The sequence below is a fragment of the Erinaceus europaeus genome, unplaced genomic scaffold (genome assembly GCF_950295315.1).
Source record: "Erinaceus europaeus unplaced genomic scaffold, mEriEur2.1 scaffold_436, whole genome shotgun sequence".
NCBI classification, from domain to species: domain Eukaryota; kingdom Metazoa; phylum Chordata; class Mammalia; order Eulipotyphla; family Erinaceidae; genus Erinaceus; species Erinaceus europaeus.
The window spans coordinates 71491-94666 of NW_026647786.1; positions in this window are offsets into that span (position 1 = coordinate 71491).

Genomic DNA, 23176 nt, shown 5'->3' on the forward strand with positions numbered 1-23176 from the left:
GGTCAGTGAGGTCCAAAAAGGTTAAATCATCTCCTTAGAGATATACAGCCTTTAGCCAAATGTCTTCCAGGAAGCTGGATTGTCCCCAACTGATGCTATTACTTCCATTACTTAGTATTTGTATGCATGCATGCATACCACAAGATATACATATATAAATGTATATACACATGCAAAAACACACATATACCCTTTGTATGCCTATTAAATTACTTATGTTCCTTAGCTATTCACATTCACACACAATTTTTCTCTAAGTTCTATATTTCTTGAAAACAAGAATTTGAGGTGTTTCCTTTTTAGTTCTTTCTAAGCAGGCATAAAAAAGTGTTATAAAAAAGTGATGAATGTTTACTTAATTTCTAAAAAAGATTGTAAATTCCATAGCAGAATTAAAACTATAATATGTAAAATGTCTCAGTTTTCTTATTATTTAATAAAAAAATAGAACATACACTGGGTGGTTTAAACAGAAACTGCTTCTCATAGTTTTTGAAGGATGGGAAGTTTAAGATCTAGGAGTCAATGTGAACAGGTTCTTTTAGGATTTTCTTCTTGACTTACATACATTGCCTTCTTGCTGTGTTCTCATATGGTGGTACAAATCAGAAAAATCCCTGGTATGTTTTCTCGAAAACAATAATACCGTCATGAGGGTCTCATCAAAGCCTAATTGTTTTCCAAAGGTCTCCTTTACAAGTCCTTATAATTGTAATATATGAACGTTAGTGGACTCACTCATTCACTAATATTGAGACAAGGTATCTAATGTAACTTATCAGCATCTCTTTGTCTAGACATGGGAATATGTACACAAAATTCAAACTGGTTTCAGCTCATTGTGTTACCAGTTCTTAGAATGTTTTCGTTACAGTGATTTGAATGAAAGGATTTTGCAACTGGTACATTTACTTGTAAAATATTTATATATTCCAGTAGTTTCCCTTACCTCCTATTTTCCAGTTACCATAAATGTGAGTCAAGATATATATTGTAGTGCAATTTTGACATAGCTTCTTTCATTAAATATTTAAACATATACACACAAAATGTGAAGCTTTTTAAATTGCTAAATGATGTGTGAAATAAATTTCCTTGGTTCATTTCTTGATCATACAGTATATCTGACCCTAAGCACTTATTTTCATTTCCTGGAACCACAGATATTTTAAGGCTCAGATTATCTGAATTAGAAATCAGAGATAAAAAAAAAGACCGGAACTAAGGTCAAGTTCATGAATAAACTTATGTCATGGATGCCTATTAATGCTTACTGGGTAATAAAAGGAAAAAAAAATAGTGGTGGCTAGGAAAATAGCTTAATTGGTAGTATGTCATGTCTGGGATTCCTGGCACCACATACTTCACAGTGGAGGTCCTACTCTCTCTCTCTTCTCTCTTCTCTCCTCTCCTTCGTTTTCTCTCCCTCTCTCTTCCTCTTTTCCTCTCTGCTACTTTCTGCCTCATGTGAAACTCTCTCTAGCATATGTTATAGTAAAATAAAATTTAAAAAATGATTTTGCCCTATACAGATGTTTATTAACAGGGGCCGGGTGGTGGTGCACCTGGTGAAGTACATTGAGTACAGTACACAAGGACCCAGGTTCAAACCTCAGTCCCCACTGGCAGGGGGAAAGCTTTACAAGTGGTGAGGTGGTGCTGCAGTTGTCTGTTGTAGAGCCAGATGTTGTAGTGCACGGGCCGCAGAGAAGAGAGAGAGAGGGTCCGGAGCAAAGAGGAAACACAAATCTTTATTCGCGCTGGCACCTCAGAGTTGGGTGTTAGACAAGCAGGTTGGGCCACGTGGAGGTAGAGAAAATGGCTGCCTCACGCAGTAACCTTTCCTGCATCTGAACACCAGAGTGGAGCGCCGGCAAAAGAGAGAGGTGAGGAAGAAGAAAGGCTTTTATAGGAGTAGCTTTCACGAGAATGGGAAGGGGGAGGAGTAACCATAGCACTCCAGATATCGCAGGGATATAGACAATGTCCTGAGGGCACAACATGGCTGAACAGGCACTCTAAGAATGTCCCAACTCTCCAGGGAACTAGCAGTAGCCTGAGGGGACAACATGGCAGATGTGACTGCATTGGCACAATTTCCCAGCAGTCCTTCTGTCTTTATACTTCTCTGTCTTCCCATTTCCCTCTCAATTTTTTTCTATCTCTATTCAGTAATAAATAAATAAATAAATATTTAAAAAAAAAATAGATATGCATTAGCCATACAAAGATGACTAGAAAATATATCTTAGCAAAATGTCATATTTTTAAGTCAGCCCTTGCTACTAACAGTATTAATTAGGTTCTTTATCTATATTGGGTTAAAAAAGATGAATAACATTTCAGCTCATTCTCTTTCGTAATTTGTTTAATGCATTCTCAGCAGCATGCACTTAAATTTAGATTTACATACGTACATAATATGCATATAGCATATTTTACTTTCTTGCTATACATATTTGCATATTATGAGAATAAAAATTAAAATGACTGTATGTTTTCCTATTCTAAATTATGAAACCCCTGTTAACAATGCCTTATAGTATCATTCTTAGTGAGGGATATAAAACTTGACTAATTATTTACTTTAGCAACTGTATTTTTGTCTCTCAATAACTAACATTAATGCAATAATGCTCTACACATTAAAATTCTGACTTGTCTTGAAAGATCAGATTAATTTAGAATATATCAAATATTTAGTTTATTTTTAAATTTGTCATAATTACAAAAAATAGAATTATTTATGTAAGTGAGGCAATTCAGTAAGAGTAATTTCAAATGAGAGAAATCACATTTGACTAGTTTGATAGAAAAAAAATGAATAATTAGATCTGGTACCTAAACAGCAATATGAAAAGCAAGCCAGGCTGCCAAGGACACAGCCACTAACAAATTATGAGTTCACTTTGGTTAGAAAACTGCATCTGGTGCCAGGACCACTGGACAAGCTTTGCTGAGTTGTTGGAATTCAGTACAGTTGCCACTGTGGTCACTGAATTATTGCTATTTATACTGCCACCGCAATGTCCCAGAGGATTTGTAAACCGTCAGTACAAAAGTGCTGCCCAGTGTTGGCAAATCTGATTGGTAAACCAGAGATCTGAGTTTAGGCTAAGTCACATGCTTATGTTTGACCTGCCAAGGCTTTATGGGAGCATTGACCTGACCCTGTCCATTTTAGAAAACTTCACCAGTCCTCACAAAATGCCATATTGCCTGATCATAGAAAGAACATTGCACAGTTAATCAGTCTATAAACAAACAGCATTCATTTTGCTGTTTGACTTTTTGTTTTGATTCCTCCACTATTGTGACACTAATATTTTGGCCTCAAACAATTGTGTTTTCCAAATTAAGTCTTCAAACTTGTGTGTATTTTTTTTTTTTGCAGAGACTAATTTTTTTGTTTCATGTTTTTTGTTTGTTTGTTTGTTTGTTTGTTTGTTTTGTTACCAGAGCACTGCTCAGCTCTGGCTTATGGTGGTGCAGGGGACTGAACCTGGGACTTTGGAATCTCAGGCATGAGAGTCTCTTTGCATAAACATTATGCTATCTACCCCTGCCCTTGTGTGCATTTTTAACTATACTTCTATCTGAACATTAGTGATGCCCTTTATTATGAATAATTTTATTTTGCAAAATTATCATGTATGTTTCAATTTCTCATAGCAATTTCTTGTCAAGTTTTGATTCATTATTAATAATAAAAAGTTGAATTCTACCAAAGTATCTGATCACTTTAACTTTACTGGATTTAGTTAAAAACATTTTTTGAACAATTGATAGAGTGTACAATTACTTATTCATTCTCTTAGGTGTTGAATCTAGTTGTTACTAATTAGTTATTACTTAGGCGAAGAATGTACTTCTGGTGCATAGAAAGTTGAACATTGCTATTTGGTCTCACAACTCTCTTGCTACTCTTTACAGCAGTAGCATCAGCATATGTAACACATACTTACTACCCTCCCTGATATGCTTCCAAGGTAATCGTCTGTTTAGATATTAAGATGCACTTGTGCAGCTGTTAATATAGTACGTCATAGAAAACACACATACAAACACTGTATACATTTTACTGCTATTTCTGCTACTCATTGCTACTTATAATCAGTATGCACATGGAAGCTAGAAGAAGTCAACCTGAACTTACTATTTAATAGATAAATTTTAAGCAAATACATTGTGCCTAAGTATATTAACACTGAAATTATACTTCATGTGCTTTCTTTGATATAAATCGGTGGGAGAATCTACTGATATACAGAGACATATATATAGCAGCATATGTAGAAATATATCATTAATCTGTTATTGTTACTATGGCAGTACATTAAACTATAATCTTTAATTCTAAAAGCATTGTGAATTGTTGAGGTAGGTGCTACTTAGATAACATAAGTAGGTCATTTATATATTGCAAAACACATAAACTCAATCTTGAATTAATCCTGTCATTTATTTTCTGTTGTTCAAACTCAATGGAAGGCCTTTATAATATTAATCCTAAACAGGTAGGCTCACTTACCTCTTTTTGTTGATCAAAGTATCCATGGTTATAAAATCATATCTATTGAGTAAATTGTCAATCAAGAAAATAATTAATAAAAATGTAGATGAAAGTGATCAAATTTTGAAAGAGAAAGAAAAGCATAAACTGCACTGTTAGGGTCTCATCAAATATTGGTTAAATTTAATAAACTATGTATAAGCTACATATATCATTTAATCTACATAATGTATCCTCAAAATATGGTAAATATAAAAGTTCAAGGGTTATTGCCTCTTAAAACTGAAAGTTTGTATTGATGATTTGCATAACAGTAGAGCTAAAAGAGAGATGGCACATGTGGAAGTGGTGATCACTTTATAAGCTTAATTAACCAGTTTTGTCTATATATACATCTATTTATGTAAATATAAACATCCTAAACAAAGCTCTCATAAGAAGAAAATTATTTTCCATTCTTAAGGAAATAATTTTAATAAACAAAATATGTAGGGATAATGAAGTATATAAAGGTAGTAAAAAGTTTTACTGTAATAAAAGAAAAATGAAAAGAGAATAAGAGTGGCACAATGCAGATAAAAATAGCATCTTTCTGAGTAAAGGGATATGGGTTAACTAATGGTTATATGAAATGCAGACACCCAGACACCTAAACCTATCAAGGGGCGATGATGGGTTGTGCCTATGTGTTAATGACTATACTGTAAACCACTAATTCCCCAGTGAGATAAAAAAGAAAAGAAGATTCCATAAGTGCAAGTATGATCTTGTCATCTTCTTTAGCCTGTTTAAAGGGCTCAAAGTAGCTATGTTTGTCCTTGGGAGGGGAGAACAGAACTTTGGTGGTGCATCTGGTGTGGAGCTATACACTGTAATCTGACAGTCTTGAAACACACTATTAATAAAAAATTTTTAAAAATGTTAAAAATTAAGTAAATAAAAATAAAGGGCTCAGAACTGTCACTCAGAAAATGTGGAAAATAAAATGCTGATATTCTGACTACTGGCATTGCTGTGAGAAATAAAGCCATTTTATCTGGGACCTAGGAGTATAATATCTTGTGCTAAATTCTAAGATGATTATTTTTTTAACTTTTTTTCTAAGATTTATTATATAGTTTTCCTTTATCTTAGTAATTAAGGTATTTAAAGAAACATGTCTAGGCATGTTTTGCACATTCATTGTGTAATACAATCTTGTTCATAATCATAAATCATGTATTGTCACTTAGATAGTTTTCAGTTTTTAGTGAAAAATGTTTAGTAGCAAAATAAGTAACTGACTGCCACACTAGTTTGTTGCACTTTTTCTTTTCCAATACAGTTTTATTCTGTGTTGCACCTATATTTAGTCTTCAGGCTGTTATCCTTCAACAGGCATGACTACAAATGTGAGGCATTAAAACCATGTTGACTTCAGTACTTTGGTGGGACATTATACTAGGTATATTTCATATCCAGTTATAGAGAGATACTGAGTGGGAGTTCATGAGTGATGACTTCCAGTAGAATGTGACAGTAATTGTAATAGTTTGACACATAAGAACGAAGTGACTACTTCAGGCATGAGGACATGGGGAACAAACCAAGATAAAAGAAAGACTTGGAAACAAAGACTACATTCTGAACAAGTTCTTTACGAGTACTTTACTCTGGATGAGTGTTTGTTAATGAATAACTACTATTGAATAGCTTCTATGAAAGCAAACAGAGAGCTATTCTACTAGTAGTTACATATTCATGCAAAGGTTCCTGAAAATTGAAATATTCCATATTATCTTGAAGCGTACACTGGAAAGAAATGCATGGGTACCACCTTTGATCATTAAAAAATATGTAGAAAGCAGTAATAAGAAATAAAGTTAATCACAAATGAAAAGCTTTAAAGCAAAGAATGAAATGAACGAGAAGCAGATCATGTCTGATGTGGAGAAAAGTGTGGCCCATTTTATTAAATCCCACTTAAGAACTCACATTTTAGTCAAAATTATGAAAAGTGAGTCACTATATTGTTTCATGTTCAGCTCCATCCTGTGTAGCAGTATTGTTTAAATACCAGTTACTGTAAGTTATCAGAATTTGGGGGCTGACAGGTAGCTCAGCCAACAGAACTCACACATTCCCATGTGTAGTTCAATCACGAGGCTATACTACATGGAACACTTGAAGGAGTGAAACCTCACTAGAAGTGGAAAGATCCTGTGGTATCTCCTCTCTCTCTCTCTGCCACTTCCCCTGCTTCTCTAATCACTTATCTGATATCTAAGAAAGAAAAAGGAAATAAATAAATAAATAAATAAGGCTGCCAGGAGATGCAGGCTCCATCCAAGCTCCACCAATAATCCTGGTGGGAAAAAAAAAAAAGACATTATTATTTTGTTAACTGTCAGTGTGACAATATTCTTAAACATCTCAGATTTTCAATTTTATTTTATCTACTTAGTATTATTCTGTATATCGATATCTAGTAGTCTTTTCAGCTTTCTGTAACACTTTGTAATCAAAAGTTTTCCTCTGCTGAGGAGACATCACCAAGAAAATAGCATAATTCCATAAAAATTGTTGCACAAATTAAAAATATAAGTAAGGATGTATATTCTATTGACTTTTTTGAAGGATAACTCTCAGAATATAAACGTGTCTTATATAATTAGCCAGTTACACTACCATTAAGACATGACTCATCACTCAACATAGAAGGAATCTATCATTCTCCAAACACTGAAACAACTATGTCTAGCAAATAAAGCACTTAAACTTTGTGAATAATAATTTCAATCTGAATGTTTTGCTTTAATCATGAAAAAAGGAGAAACATTGTTTAAATACTAAAAGAATGCTCCACTTCACTTAACACTAAAGACATGCAAATTAAATAACCATATTGTGACCCATGAGAATGTCCTACATCAACAAAATGGAAAATACAAATGTTGTCAAGGATGTGGAGAGAAAGGAACTTTGTCACACTGCTGGTGGGAATGCAAAGTTGTGCAGCCCCCCTCTAGAAAACTGTATGGAGAGTACTTAAATAAAAATGGAAATAGCTTCTGATTCTGCAGTCCAGTGCCTAGAAATATATCCAAATGACTAGAAAACGCAAATCCAAAGGGACAAATGCACCCCTCTCTTCACAGTTTTATTTAGAATAAGGAAGAAATAGAAACAACCCAAATACCCATTGACATACGAATGGGTAATATATATATTATATTCTATGTACAATTTAAGAGTCCAGATTCTGTCCTTTAGGACAAAATGGGTAGAACTGGAGGTGATTATGTTTAGTGAAGTAAAAAAGTGAAAGACAACACCTGATGGTTTCATTCATATGTAGAATACAAGGAACTGAAATATATAAACTTGCAAAAAGGAAAAAAGAGTAACCAAATTGTTGAGAGACAGGTACATGGAAGGTATGGCCTAGAAAATGGGAGTAGTGACAGGTGTGGTTGGAAAGCTGGAGGTGGAGTTTGATGTTAAAAGTAGACCTGTGGGTTTCTCTAGCTCTCTGTCTAGGTCATTACTTGAGTACTAGCTTCTCTCTCTCTCTCGCTCTCGCTCTCGCTCTCGCTCTTTCTCTCTGCCTAACATGTGAATGTTCTCAATTTTCCCGAATAAAATTCCTAAAAATCATGTTCTCTCCTCAATTTTTTTTTTGAGGTAATGAGTGACAACCTTTTTAATTGTTGGGAAAACAAGCTCCAACCCCACATTCTCCCCTAATATTTTTGGCGAGCACAATACGAAATGATTTCTAAGACTTTGTGAGAACTATGAATCTATTTTGGTGGGCTGGAATTGCAAAACTTTGGAAATGGGTGTACTGTGGAAATATATTGGGGGGAATTACGGGGTGAGTTTGTTCTCTACATGTTTAAAGGTTCATCACACATAATCCCAATGAAGAATTGACGAAAAAACATGATTTTCAGGAATTTTTAATTTTATTCAGGAAAGCTGAGAACATCATATTTTGGAGTACACATATGCCATGAGAGAGGGAGAAAAGAGGGAGAGAAGAAGGGAGGGAGGGAAGGAGAGAGGGGGGGACAGGCCCATAGCACTAGCTTGTAAATATCCAACTCCCACCTTTGCTTTCACCTCCTTACTAAGCCATACCTACACCTGTTACCACTCTCATTTCCTGTGCAGCTGTTTCCTCCCCCCAGCAGTTTCCATCCCCCCCCATGTATTCTGGAGTGGTGGTGCAGCAGTATCTGCGTTCCCCTAGGTATTTCTTGTCATTTCTGACCTCAACAGAACTATACCCCTTTAATCACCATTACTAAATTAGTAGTAAAAATGTAATTAAAAATAAATACTATAGAAATAGAAATTTTCTAAGATAATAAAAATTGTTAACATTTCACTTCTACACCTTATCCTAATTTTTATGCTTTAAATGTATGTAAAAGTATATTTTGTACATTAGATATCCAGAGCAGATCAGTCTTTAGCATATTTAATATATTTATTTACATATATACTTATATAATATATTTTTTAATATATATTTATTTGTATCCGTATATCTACATCCATCTCCTATATTATTCATATTCAGCAATAATCATATAATCATTTTCTAATTTGAAATTAAATAATTTAAAAGTAAATAAACATATTTTAAAAGTATTCAAGTTCAACAAAATTCTTATTGTAACTTTTGAAATATATACTTTATTGCTTCCCAAAGCTTAGGATCTATTACTTAAAAAATTAAATACGTTTAAAAACTTCAAGCACTCACACAGAATGATTATTAAACTTGTTCAAGTTACTGTTAAATGTTTGCAGTCATTGTATGATAACCATTTGTTAAAATCTAACTGGACTATGTAGCAGTATGAAGAATAGAGACTAGATCTCTACCCAGAATGAACTTGAATGATTCTGAACCAGCAGAAAAGCAAGTGTAAAAATAAGCACATGCCACTGAGCCTTCATGTATATATTTGTGTCATTAAAATTACCCAAATTTCCAGAGGGTATATTTAAGTCTTAAAAGGAAAAAGTCTATGAAGTGATTCAAAGTCATTAAGGAAACTATCAGTTACTTCTCCAATGAATGTGATTTGTCTGTTCATGTGGTATGAAGTATTTATGTTTATATTTAAAGTATTTATATTTAAAGAAATCACTTGATAAGGACTTACTTTTCTTTTGCTCAACATTAAAACATACATTTTGAAAGAAATGATCTACCGAATTGTATTAGGTTTGGTGCAAAAATAGATTAGAGAATGCTAATCCATAAGAAATGTGTCTCCACCTCCCATTTTCCTCTGCTTTTAAAACTAAGAGATGCATATAATTTAACCATGCTTGCTTTGGGTAACAACCAGCATGGGGTTGAACTGCATTGAGTTGGGTTTCTAAGGAAGTACAATACATCACATTTTTAATGCATCACTGAACAGAGGTCAAATAGAGTAGTTCTAGCACAATAAAGCACATCAAACTACTAATACAAAAGTAACTTGATATATACGCTGTGTATATTTCTCCAGCATTAAAAAGTGGGTCATCAATCTCTTAGCCAATTTAAGCCTCATTGTAAATATGTAATATTATATTACCTAAGATATTCCTACTTGGTTTTCAGGATTGTCACTAACATGAGATCACTAGGAAAAAATTAAAGACTACATTTATTTCTGATTACAAGATCAATCTAGAATGGCTAATAATCTCAACTGAGAATTTTGAGAGGCTGCACAAGCTATCAAATCTAAACTTTTATCCAATAAAATAGTTATATTTATACATTTAGTTTCTTGCTAAATTTTCTTGTTTAAATAAGTTCTTTAAGATATTATCTGGGGAAGAATAGTGTCACATAGTAGAATGATATAGTCCCTAAACTATGAATTTAAACATTTCACAAAAACAAAGGGATACTATAATTGAAATAGTAGGCTTTTCACTTAATATGAATAATGAGTAAACTAACTTCTTCAAATTAACATCGTTTCTTTTCTATTTAGTACCTGTTTGAGCAGTTTTTTAAAAAATATTCTTACAGATATATGTTTATACATACATATAATACATATGTTTTATTGTTGAGTGTATACACATATGTATTTTTTTTCTTGTTGCCTCCAGGGTTATTATTGCTGGGGCTCAGTGCCTGCACTACGAATCCATTGCTCCTGTAGGCTATTTTTCCCCTTTTGTTGCCCTTGTTGTATATTGTTGTTGTTGTTATTATTGCTGTTGTTGTTGTTTTCGTGGATAGGACAGAAAGAAATCGAGAGAGGAGGGAAAGACAGAGAGGTAGAGAGAAAGACACCTATAGACCTGCTTTACAGCCTGTGAAGATAACCCCCTGCAGGTGGATAGCCCGGGGCTCGAACTGTGATCTTTATGCCGGTCCTTGCGTTTGCGCCATGTGTGCTTAATCCACTGCGCTACAGCCCAGTGCCACACATATGTATCTTACCTTAAGTAACATAAAGTAACAATGACATCACATTTCAACTACAAGTGAGAAAAGTGTACTTTGTAATTTATGGAATAATTTTTTCAGTTGGTGATATAATTATATTTTCTTACAGTTAGGGGAATTTTTAGATTAGAAAGAATCCTTAAGTAAAATCTCTAAGCATGTATGATATGTACTATACATTTTAATTAGAATATGTCTAGTTAGCATGATTTGATAAATATTAGAGTATTATATATGATTCAGATATATTAAATAAATAAGTCTCATGGTCTCAAGAATTTCTTGTGTAATGTGAAAAATGTGTACTATAAACAGAATGGTTATGGAAAAAATTTTCATGCTGGAAGCTTTGAGGTCCCTGGTTTAGTCCCCAGCATCACCATAAACCAGAATTGAATAGTTCTCTGGCCTCTCTCGTCTTCTGAAATTTCATGGTTGAGTCATAAGCAATAGTGCCATTGCTTAAAGTGGAGGTGATACCATCTCTTGGGAATGAGTCCACTTTCAGAGCAGGTGACTCATCTTCCATGCCTGTCTAGTCTAGGAATTGACAGGTAGAGGTAACTGACTAGAACACAGAGCCTGAAATTGTTTTTGTAAGATAAAGTTACAAAGTGATTTTTTTTTCCAGAGATAGTAGAACCTGGGTGTACTGTTTTATTTGGAAATTTGCACACACATACTCACACATAAACATACATATGTACATCCTGAAAATATACTTTTTATGCTCAAAATTAATTATTGTACACTCATTATTTTTAAAGGCAGATTATTTGAGTTTTTAAATATTTTATTTTCTTTCTCCATGGGGGTAGTTTACAAGATAGTTGTTAAGGTTTCTTACTGTCTCATGTGTCTTAACACAGCACCAACAACCATTTGACATCTTCCTCCACTTTACTTGCACTGAATACCCACCACCTTATTCATCTCCTCTTCACATTATAGTGAATTTATTGGGACTTTGGAAAGGACACTCTGTAATTACTGACCACAAAATTAAGTAAACCATAAGGAGAAGGATGAATATTAATCTCCACTAATAAGTGGGCACTGTTCTTTAGATACCTATCATGGGGGAGATGACAAAGTATGGCCATATGTTAATAACTACATTGTAAACTATTAATGTCCCAAAAATGAGAAAAGAAATGAAACCAAGCAAAGGTTGGATACAATTCAACACATCATTATTTTCTTTTTCTATGTAAATACTAAATATAATTTTTATAAGACTGTTACCTGCTGTCTGTATCTATTTTTTAAACAATTCATTAATGTATTGAGGGAAATTTGATTTACAAGTCTGTTGAGACAAAATTTCACAGTCCACTGTCAGGCTAGCCTGAGGGTGTTTCTTCCCAGGCATGTGCTCTCTGGGTTGGAGAGAACTCAGTGGGAGACAACCTGGGCTTTTGCTCACTCAGTGACTCAGGAGAGGAACCGGGAACTCTTGGCTGAGCGGGAACGCAATGCAATACTCCTTTATTGATCAGACACAACACCTTTTATATATCTCTTTAACCGGAAGTGGCAAATGGGGAAAGGAAATGGCTAGGAGAGGGGGCAGAGCAAAAAAGGAGCAAGAACATAGAAAACTTCCATAGTAGCTGCTACGAAGGTTGTAATCAATGGGATAAAACCAATACCCTGCAGGCACAGCAGGTCTCAGGCAAATCAGTGATTATGTAAATAGACCACAGCATCAAGCAATGCAGAGGACCTGACGTAATGATCAACATTCCACCTCACCATCCACCAAACTGCCATTTGACTCCAGCAGGGACACTGGCTTTCCAATCTCCTTTAAGTCCTCTCCTACTTTTCCCTCTTTTAAGTCCTTGGCTCTGCTGAAATAGACCACATTTTATTCAAGTTTCACCCTGAATTTTCCTATGCTGTATTTTTTTAATAGTAGTTTTTTTTTTTTAAATAATTTACAGTACAGTCTTTGACAGAAAGGCACAAACTCTCTCCCTTTGATTGGTGTCTAAGAGACCACATCATTATTTTCTGTTTGAACTACAGGTCTTTTTTCCCTATTATTTCGTGTTTTATTTAGATTATTTAATGTTTCATGTTGATGTATTGGTTTTAAAATTATACTTAAACAAGACAGCTTGATATTCATTTATGCCCCTTTACCATTATTTTTATATTGTCATTATGCTATGTATTGTGTCTACATAGCATTCTGCAAATAAAACTACTAGAATTTTTCTGGAAAGAGATTAAATTTCCTCAAATTTAAAGGAAACAAGCACAGGAACAATTTCCTCACTTTAAGGATATAAGTAAATATTACTGTTGTTTTTGTGACTATGGAAAAAAAAAAAGTTCCCTAAATTGGTTTGCTACCAATGATAAAGAAAGGATAGGGAGTGCAGTGGGTTAAGTGCAGGTGGCAAAGTCCCAGACACCGCCCCCCCCAACACACACACACAAGCAGGGGAGTCTCTTCACAATCAGTGCAGGTATCTATCTTTCCCCTCTCTGGCTTCCCCTCCCTATCCCTAAGTGGCTAGGCAAAAACCCTCTGATCCTTAAAAGCTAAAATATCTATCGCCTCTTTCCAGAAAAAAAGAATATCCATTAGTCATTTGTCTGTGTTTTCTTTTAGTGTGACAATATTTTTAGATGAATACTACCTCTGAAACGGTATCATTTATATACCCAATTCAAACATTGATATCACTCAGAACTCTGGAAGGTACAGAAATAGAGGCCATTGGGAACCCATATTTGCTTATAACTACTACTGGTAGGCTTCCACTAGCTATCACTAGCATGGATATATGCGGTTTCCTGAAATTCATGTTATGGCAGAGCTGAATTGTTTATTTATAGTTCTGGATATTTTTGCTTATTTTGTTTTCTTGTGTACATTATACTTCTGAGAGTTTTTCAAGTTCATTGTTTAGGGCTGGAAAATAAATTTTATTGCCTATAACTATATTGAGTTCAGAATTACCTCTTTTCAGTAAAAAGACCTTGTTATCTTTTAGAAATTCTACCCTGACTTGCTAGAAAGCCACTTGCAACTTTAGGTATATAAACTGCTTGTAGATCATCTCCATCAGTTTTTTAAAGCTAAGATGGAGAATATCTTGCCCATGGATTTTACATGGCAAGGCAAAAGTATTTGGTCTGGCCCCGCCAAAAATCTAACTCTTCCTCCTCTTTCTACACATCTCTTAAAATTATTTATTTAATTGACTAGGAAAAGGGTAAAGGGAAAAACCCAGCATAGCCTCACTACAAATAAAGCTTCCTCCCTGCAGAGAGGGGCTGGAGGCTTTAACCTGGATCCTCGCTCCATGTAGTGTGTGTGTTTGTGTCTGTGTGTGTGTTTTCGTAGTAACTTTAAGTGCTGATTTTTAAGTTGATAATATTGTGTGGCCTGCAAATGGTGTACCGTTGCTTTATTGACCTGTCTGGATATATGAATTTAACCTGCACATAATTCTAATTTCTATTACCATTAATGCACTACTGCATTTAGTTTTCAAACAATTCTAGAGGAAGATTATGTCCCTACTACTGAATGAATAGATGAGAAAGCCAATATTTATAGGCTTGTATGAACTATTTAATTATAAGCAGTATATATCAATGATACATCAAATTATTATGTTCTTGTCAACATCAAGGAAAGGTGCTAATATCAGGGGAAATAATTTATGCTTAGTTATTTTACTTACATGTTAAAATATTAATACTAGCTGAGAAAGACCAAAAATAGCTTCTAATTTGAGGAAATATCAGAAAAGGATAGCTTTGGAATTAGGAAATAGTCTCATGATTTACCTTTCATGACTTAGCATATAAATTGAGTAATTTATGCTAAAGAGTTTGAGTTTTTTCCATAAGCACCATCTGGACACAGCTGCTTCCTGAAGGCTTATTGGATCAGTGATCTACTCCCAAGAGTGTGGTCCCACAACATTGCCTTCACAAATTATGGTAAACAAACTGGTGTCTTGATCTCTATGCTATCCATTAAATTTACAAAAAAAAAAAAAAAAATCTCACATTTAGAATACTTATCAGGTACAGAAGAAAGAATCAAGTGCAGTGACTACATGTTCTATTTTTCTGATTTCCAAATATAGCTTCCTCCCAGACTGGTGATATCACATACAGGCTGACACACACAAGCCATTAGACAATTAGCTTGTCACTCTTGATACATGAGGTTGGAGTATAACCTTATTTCAGGTTAAATATTTTAGATCTTTGTATTAAAATTTAAAAAAAAAACTATAATGAGACACAAAAGTGATCTGCCAAGTGAGTGATATTTTGAGTTAGTATTTAAAAACTATCATTTATAAAAACTGGAGTATACATTTAACATAACAATAAAATTATAAATTACTTAGAATGCCATACTACATCCTTTATGAAATTCACAAATTAATAATGCCTACATGTCTGAAAATGCTACACAAAACTAAATAGGAATGTATAAAACATAGGCAAATTATTTTTATTTTCTCTGAAATTAGTTTAACAGAAGTTGTTATGCACTTCAGACATTTTCATAATGTTTAAACAGCATTAGTATGTTTTTCCCAAAGTTGATAATTTTGTTTATCAGTTATTTGCTTGGTTTGCAAGTCATCAATCTTTCTTTTCCTTCCTTATGTGTCTATTTTGCTGCAATTTGATTTGTTTTGTTCCTTTTTTTTTTTTTTTTTTAACCAGAACACTGTTCAGCTCTGGATTGAACCTGGGACTTGAGAGCATCAGACATGAAAGTCTCTTTGCATAACCATTATGCTATACCCCTATCCCCTAATTCTTTTTTTAAGTACAAAAGAAAATGGGTTTACTTTGTAGAGTCAAGAGGCTTTTACTCTTGGTTACAGTATTCAGTGTACAAATTACATTCACTTCTTGGTGCAGACATGGCACCATAATACCTACACAGGATATTTAATCTAGACTTTTTTTTTTTCTTGAGCAACCTTAATCTATATGTCTGTCATTAATTACTTTTTCTCCTTATTTAGAATGATCTATAGACTCTTATTCAGACTGTTTGAGAAATGCAGTGTAGACCAACTGAGCAGTCATAAACAATGCAGTTACTGATTTGTTCTCAACTCTGATTTACAATCTCTATTTAATCTGTCTTTTGATGATATTGAGGTTGGTAATTCTGGAATATTTCTTCATGACTCTACCAGACAGTAGTAAAAAAATATTTTAGGTTTACTAAACTTGCCTTGCTCTTGGGTACTTAAAATTATGGGGGGTCTGGTGGTAGCTTAGCTGGTTAAGCACACATGGCATGGAGCACAAGGACTGGAGTAAGGATCCTGGTTCAAGCTCCTGATCCCCACCTGCAGGGTTGTCGATTCATGAGCACTGAAGCAGGTTTGCAACTGCCTTATCTTTCCCTCCCCCTCTCTGTCTTCCCCTCTTCTCTCCATTTCTCTCTGTCCTATCCAACAACACTAATAATAACCACAGTGATAAAACAACAAGGGCAACAAAAGGGAAAAAAAAAAAGCCTCCAGGAGCAGTGGATTCGTGGTACAAGCACTGAGCCCCAGCAATAACCCTGGAGGCAAAAAAAAAGTTATCAAATATCTTTGACAAATTTAAAGATTTATTTTATTGTTTAAATCATATAAAGAAGACAAATACTGAGATGAAGTGAGAGAGATGAGTACCACTCCAGCATATCCTGAACCTAAATTGTTTGCATGATAAAGCGGGTGAGCTATCTGGACACCCACATTCTTCTTTTTATTAATAGAAGATCCAACTGAAACTAAGTTACATGAGTGAATAAAACTTCAAGTTCCCAATCAGACATAGCACTCCAAGCAGGTAAATCTTGTACTAAGTAGAGTTGCATTGAGCTCTGGCTTATGGTGTTGTGGAGGGGTTGAACCTGGGACTTTAGAGTCTCAGGCAAGAGAGTCTCTTTGCATAACTATTATGCTGTCTACCCCCACCTCCACTAGTAAAGCTGTTTACCTAGAGAGTGGACTTTTTTTTTTTTCTTAATCACCCATTCCTTAGTCTTCATTTACTTAAGTTTGAAACATAAAGAGAAACCAGAGGAGCCTGGTGCATAAAGAGCACAGTTCATGAACTTCTAGGTTTGATCTGCTCTCCCCACCAAAAAATAAATAAATAAGTAATATCAGGACTAACTGGTGATCTGGTATTTCTCTCATAAAAATAAAAATAAACCTTTGTGGCCTGGGAACTGATTCAGTGGTAGGTTAATTTACTTGCAAATAAGGTTTGCCTTTCCATTCCCAACATATACAGATGCCAGAATGATGCTCTTGCTCTTTCTCTCTTGTGCTTGCAGTGTTAGTAAATAAGCAAATACACTTTAAGAATTAGTAAAGAATGTTACCCTTGAGTTCATGAAGTACAATGTATTAAAATGCATTAATTGACTTTACTAACAATAGTGTGAGTAAACTACCACACTTGCAAAAACAGCCTTGGAATATTTGATAAGGTTTGTTTATACTAAAGCCTGTGGAAACCCTAGGAGCAATTGATGAAGGAGGAAACGTGTACAGTTTTTATTTTAAATCTATAAACCAAATGTATATTTAAGACATATCCGTTTAAATGCACTGTATGGCACAAACACTAATCAGAGCAAATTAGTGAAGTATAACTTTGGTACTGGGGTGTTAACACGGTGGTTGCGCAAAGACTTTCGTGTCTGAGGCTTCAAGGACCCAGGTTTTAATTCTCATTGCCACCATAAACCAGTACTGAACTATGCTCTGGCTATAAACAAACAAAATATATGCAGTTGTCTGAAACGGCAGGGAAGAAAGCTTCATACAATTTTCAGGAAAGGATGATTTCTAAATAACTGGTATATAGAAGTTTCAAATAATTCTTTTGAGTGTTCTCTTCCATTTTGAGCATTATGTGAGGAGAGGTTAATGAAGGTATGGTTGTTGACAGGTGGGTGGCACTTTTTATTTCATCATGATAGGCATTTGCAATACATTTCACTTTGAAATCTTTTCTTTCTTTCTTTTTTTTTTTACCAGAGCCATCATGCACAAGGAACCCTGACCCTCCCCCACTTCACCCGCCCATTCCCCAGCAGCCCCCCCCCCCCCCCACTTATATTTTCTTGTCTCCCGGTCCATTAGCTTCTTTGCTTACCTAGTGTTCTTTGCTTTGGTGCAATACACTAAACCCTATTCAAGTCTTAATTTGTGTTTTCCTTTTCTGTCCTGCTTCTTAAATTCTACATACGAGTGAGATGATCCTGTTTTCAAGTCTCTCTCTTTTTTTTTTTATTATTTCACTTTACATGATTCTTTCTAGCCCCATCCAAAATGAAACAATGGAGATGAGTTTGTTTTAGTAGCTGAATAGTATTCTGTTGTGCATATATACCACAACATTCTTAGCTATTCATCTATTATTGGGCATCTAACCTGTTTCTACACCCTTAAGAATGGCTTATATCAAGAAAATGGGAAATAACAATTCTTGGCCAGGATGTGGAGAAAAAAGGGTTCTGTTCCACTATTGGTGGGAATGCAAACTGTATAGACTCTATGCAAAATAGTATGGAGAATGATGGAGAATGTTCAAGCAAGCAAATAAAAATAGAAATAACTTATGAGCTAGCAATACCACTTCTATACATATATCCAGAGATATAGAAAACAATTTGAAAGGACATAGTCCCCATTATGTTCACAGCAGCATTATTCAAAAAGAGTTGAAGTTACGGGATACATACTCAGTGGAATACTATTTTGTAATTTAAGAAGATGATAATGTGTTCTTTGGAACAAAATGAAAATGAGCTGTTTGTGTTTAGCAAAATAAATAAAGTTAAATACAACTAACAGGTGTTTTCACATGTGTAAAATTCAGTTAATTTAAACACATGAACCTGAAAAAAAAGTAGCAAAACTATCTCTAAGACTTTATGAGAATTATGGTGATTATTGTTGAATGGGAAAGGAAAGGGGTCACAGCACTTTGGTGGTTGATGCTATGTGCAAATATTCCCCTTTAATCATTGTCGTATGCTTTACATTGGCTTGTTCTAGCCCTCCCCCCGCCAAGAGAATTGGATCAGGCCTGCTAATTTCGCGGGCCCGCTTGGCCCCGCCCCAAAGGGACCCCAGGAGAGGGTTCCTGAGTTCGAGAGTTAGCCAGAGTTCCTGAGTTCCTGAGTTAGACAGAGTTCCTGAGTTCCTGAGTTCGAGAGTTTCAGGGTTACAGAGTAAGAGAGAGTGCCAGAGAGACAGAGTTCCTGGGTTTCTGAGTTCCAGAGTAAAAGAAAGAGTGTTTGCGCCGCTGCAAAGAGACAGCGGAGTTCTGTTTGGTGATTAGTTTGTCTTAGTTTGTGAATCGTTGTTCCTGAATAAAGAAATACAGCTTCCCTGCCCAGCCGTTGTCTCCGCGTCTCTGTTCACCACCGCGAAGGAAGCCAGACCGGCCGGCAAGAGCCGTCCGAAAATTTTAACAACAAATCATATAACCCTGTAATTCATTATTAAACAACTAATAAATAATGTTGAAAATAAAATATATGTTGTGGGCCAGCAAATTGACTCCTTTGAATAGAGTACTGCTTAGTCATGTGTAGACTTACACATGCTTAGTTATGTGTAGGTGTGAGTTTGAGGCACCCCTGCTGCTATGGAGGAAACTTCAGTTCTTTGTTCCCCAACCTTCCCTCTCTCTTTATCTCTCTCTGCCTGAAAAATCACCCCTGAGTAGTGAACCCCCCAAAATATCAAATATGCAGCTGATGATCCTACCTCTCTCTCTCTCTCTCTTGCTCTTTGTATGTGTGTTGTAACTCACTTGGGTTGGATTTTATGCCATGTGGGATGTGGGAAGTGAGTGGAAAGGTGGGGTTGGAAATTTTGAAATCTAGATGTTTGATTTTAATATCTACATGTATGATTACATTATTTATTGAACTGTGGGCAACTGGAAATTAGTAAAAACTTTTCGATATGTTATATATAAATTCTATGTAAAGATGTCAATCAGATAATCACTGGAAGAAATAGAACTCAGACACTAAGACAGAGCTTGATGCAAAATTCTGAGCTAGATTTGTAGGACTTTAAAGACATGGGTGTGTATGGCATCATTCTTACAGAATGTTTGCTTTAATGATCTTGAAGATCACCAAAGAACTCAAGCAGATAAAGAGGAGCTACAAAGCATAAATTAAGACAAAGAAGGCATAGTATTTAGCAAATAGGAGAAAACTGAGTTCAAAGAAAACAAAAATGAACAACCATGATAATATTTTATGAAAGGCCTAGGATATGGAATTTTTTACTGGCTCTGGTAATGTAAAGGCTACTAAGAACTTTAATGTGTTTGCCTATGAATAAAGTGGTGGAGTAGATACCAGACTGAAATTCATTAAAGATGACTGAGAGATCAATGAATGTCATCTATTTTCTATAAAACTGAGAATTAAAGTTGAATGCAGATATTAATGTCAATGGAAGATTTATATATGATATAATATAATAATACAATATATAATATTTTTATATTATATAATATTCTATATAATATATATTTTCTGTGCATATATATTTAATATAATATTTACAGTGTTTTATATAATATACAATATTTTTCTATATAATATATATTTAGATATAATATTTTATATACAATATTTATAAATAATATATAACGTATATTTTATAAAATATATTTTTATATAATATTTTTCTATATAATATTTTTCTGTGCATATCAAAATGTTCTAGAAGATTTAGAAAGGCTAATGATTCTATAAAGAAAGGAAATACACAAAGTTTCATTTATTGGGTGTGTGAGAATAGAGGGTAGGAAAGCATGGAAATTGCCCTTTTGTACATGATACTGAGAGTGGGACTTTTTTTTAATCCCCTTTTGTTGCCCTTGTTGTTTTGTTGTTGTAGTTATTATTGTGGTCGTTATTGTTAGGACAGAGAGAAGTGGAGAGAGGAGGGGAAGACAGAGAAGGTAAGAGAAAGACACCTGCAGACCTGCTTCACCACTTGTGAAGCGACTTTCCTGCAGGTGGGGAGCCAGGGGCATGAACCGGGATCCTTATTCTGGTGCTTGCTCTTTGCGCCAACTGTGCTTAACCTGCTATGCTACCGCTGGACTCCCGAGTGGGACTTTTTATTCAGTTGTAAAGAATAAATTTCTACTGATGCAGGTAACTCTACATTTTACCAATTGTAAAATGAAGGATTTTTTTTTTTTGCCACTAAGGTTATTACTGGGGCTCCCTCCGTGCCTGCACCATAAATCCACTGCTCCTAGAGGTTATTGCTGGGGCTCCCTCCGTGCCTGCACCATAAATCCCCTTTTGTTGCCCTTGTGGTTATTATTATTGTGTTATTGTTTGATAGGACAGAGAGAAATGGAGAGAGGAGGGGAAGACACTTGTAGACCTGCTTCACTGATTGTAAAGCTACTCTCCTGCAGGTGGAGAGCCAGGGCTGGATCCTTTCCTGGTCCTTGCACTTTGTGCCATGTGCGATTAACCTGCTGCGCTACCGCCAGACCCCCAAAATGAAGGAATTCGATTTCCTCGTTTTTCCTTTTTTCTAAAGGATACGTATATCAGGTAGAAAAGTTCTATAGCTTCTGAGAATGAGGAGCGATAGTGCTAATAATAGGAGAGAGAATAATGCAACTCTATTCCTGGTGTGTGGCAAAAAGAAGAATGAATTAGGTTTCTTTATATAAGTATCAATTTAAAGACTAATAGTATTTATTAATTTAAATAAACTGTAGTTAAATCTATTGTATGAATTGCTTTGTTTTAATAATATTCATCTAGGTACTCATCCAAATACTTGGGAAGACCAAATAATGGATGTATTAAATTTCTGGGAATGCTGTAAAAAAAAATATCTTCATTATAACAAATAACAAAGCTTCATTCTAACATAGTTCTGCAAGTTGAAAAAAAATCAAAAGCTGAATTCCCTTAAAAAATTTTAAGGTTAAAATAAAAATCCTTGTCTCTTCCAGCTATTGATTTTATTTAGGAATATATACTTTCAATGTTTCCTTCTTTTTTTTATTTGATCTTATGTTCCATTTCTTCACATAATCTTTTTTTCTACCCCTCTCTCTAGATCTTCTCTATTTTTATCTTCTATTATGTCTTATAAATATAGGTTTCATTGGTTTTAGGGTCCATCAGGATAAACTTGATTAATCTCATTTTGAAGTTCATAACTAAGCTATATTTTATTTATTTTTACTAAATTATATTTCAGATTTTATTTATTTATTAAGGAGAAAGAAAGCAGTGCAGAGGGAACCAGACATTACTCTGGTACATGTGATTGAACTCGAGACCTCATGCTTTTAGGGGTCCAGTGCTTTATCCATTGTACCACCTCCCGGACCACGAGAAACTTTTTTTAAAAAAAGGTAACATTCACAAATTTCAGTAGACATATATTTTAGTGGTGCTATTATTTCATCAACAGCTGTAAGAGTCACGTGAGAGCTAATATTTTGATACATTGTGAGAAAGCTTCAGACTGAATGCTCTGTTGAAAAAATATTATATAACAAAATGCTACAAGAATACGATTTTCCTTTTGAATAGTAACAGCAGTTGATAGAATCTTTATTTTCTAGAAGCCTCTTTTTAATTTGAAAATAAAATTTAATTACATGAATAATAATAATAATAATAAAAAGGGATCCCTTGTCATCTGCTTTGCTTGGAAGATCTCTGGGTCAAATACTTTTCTCTGAAAATGATATCAAAACATGAAGGTATGGTACAAAATCATAAGATAATACATTTTTTTCTTTGGTATCACACTGTGAAAACATGGGCTACCTCTAATACACATTTTCAGTTAAAAATAAAGGCAAGGAACATCTCATTACGTTTTATTGGAAAATTATTTTAAACCCGTGTTCTAGATTTGGGAGTGAGAGATCTTTCAATTGTTCTTGCCAATGAGAAAGAAAACATATTCTCACATAGTTCTATTAACATTTATTTGTTAATTAGCATAATACAAATGTATATAGGCTAATGTTTAAATATTTAAAATATGTTGTAAGTTTTTATTATAAACAGTTAAAAGATTGACAATTGAGGAGATGAGAATTGTTAGAGTTAAACTATAAAAAATATAACAAAAAATTAACAGTTAAATTATAAAAAATTAGATATAAGTAAGCAG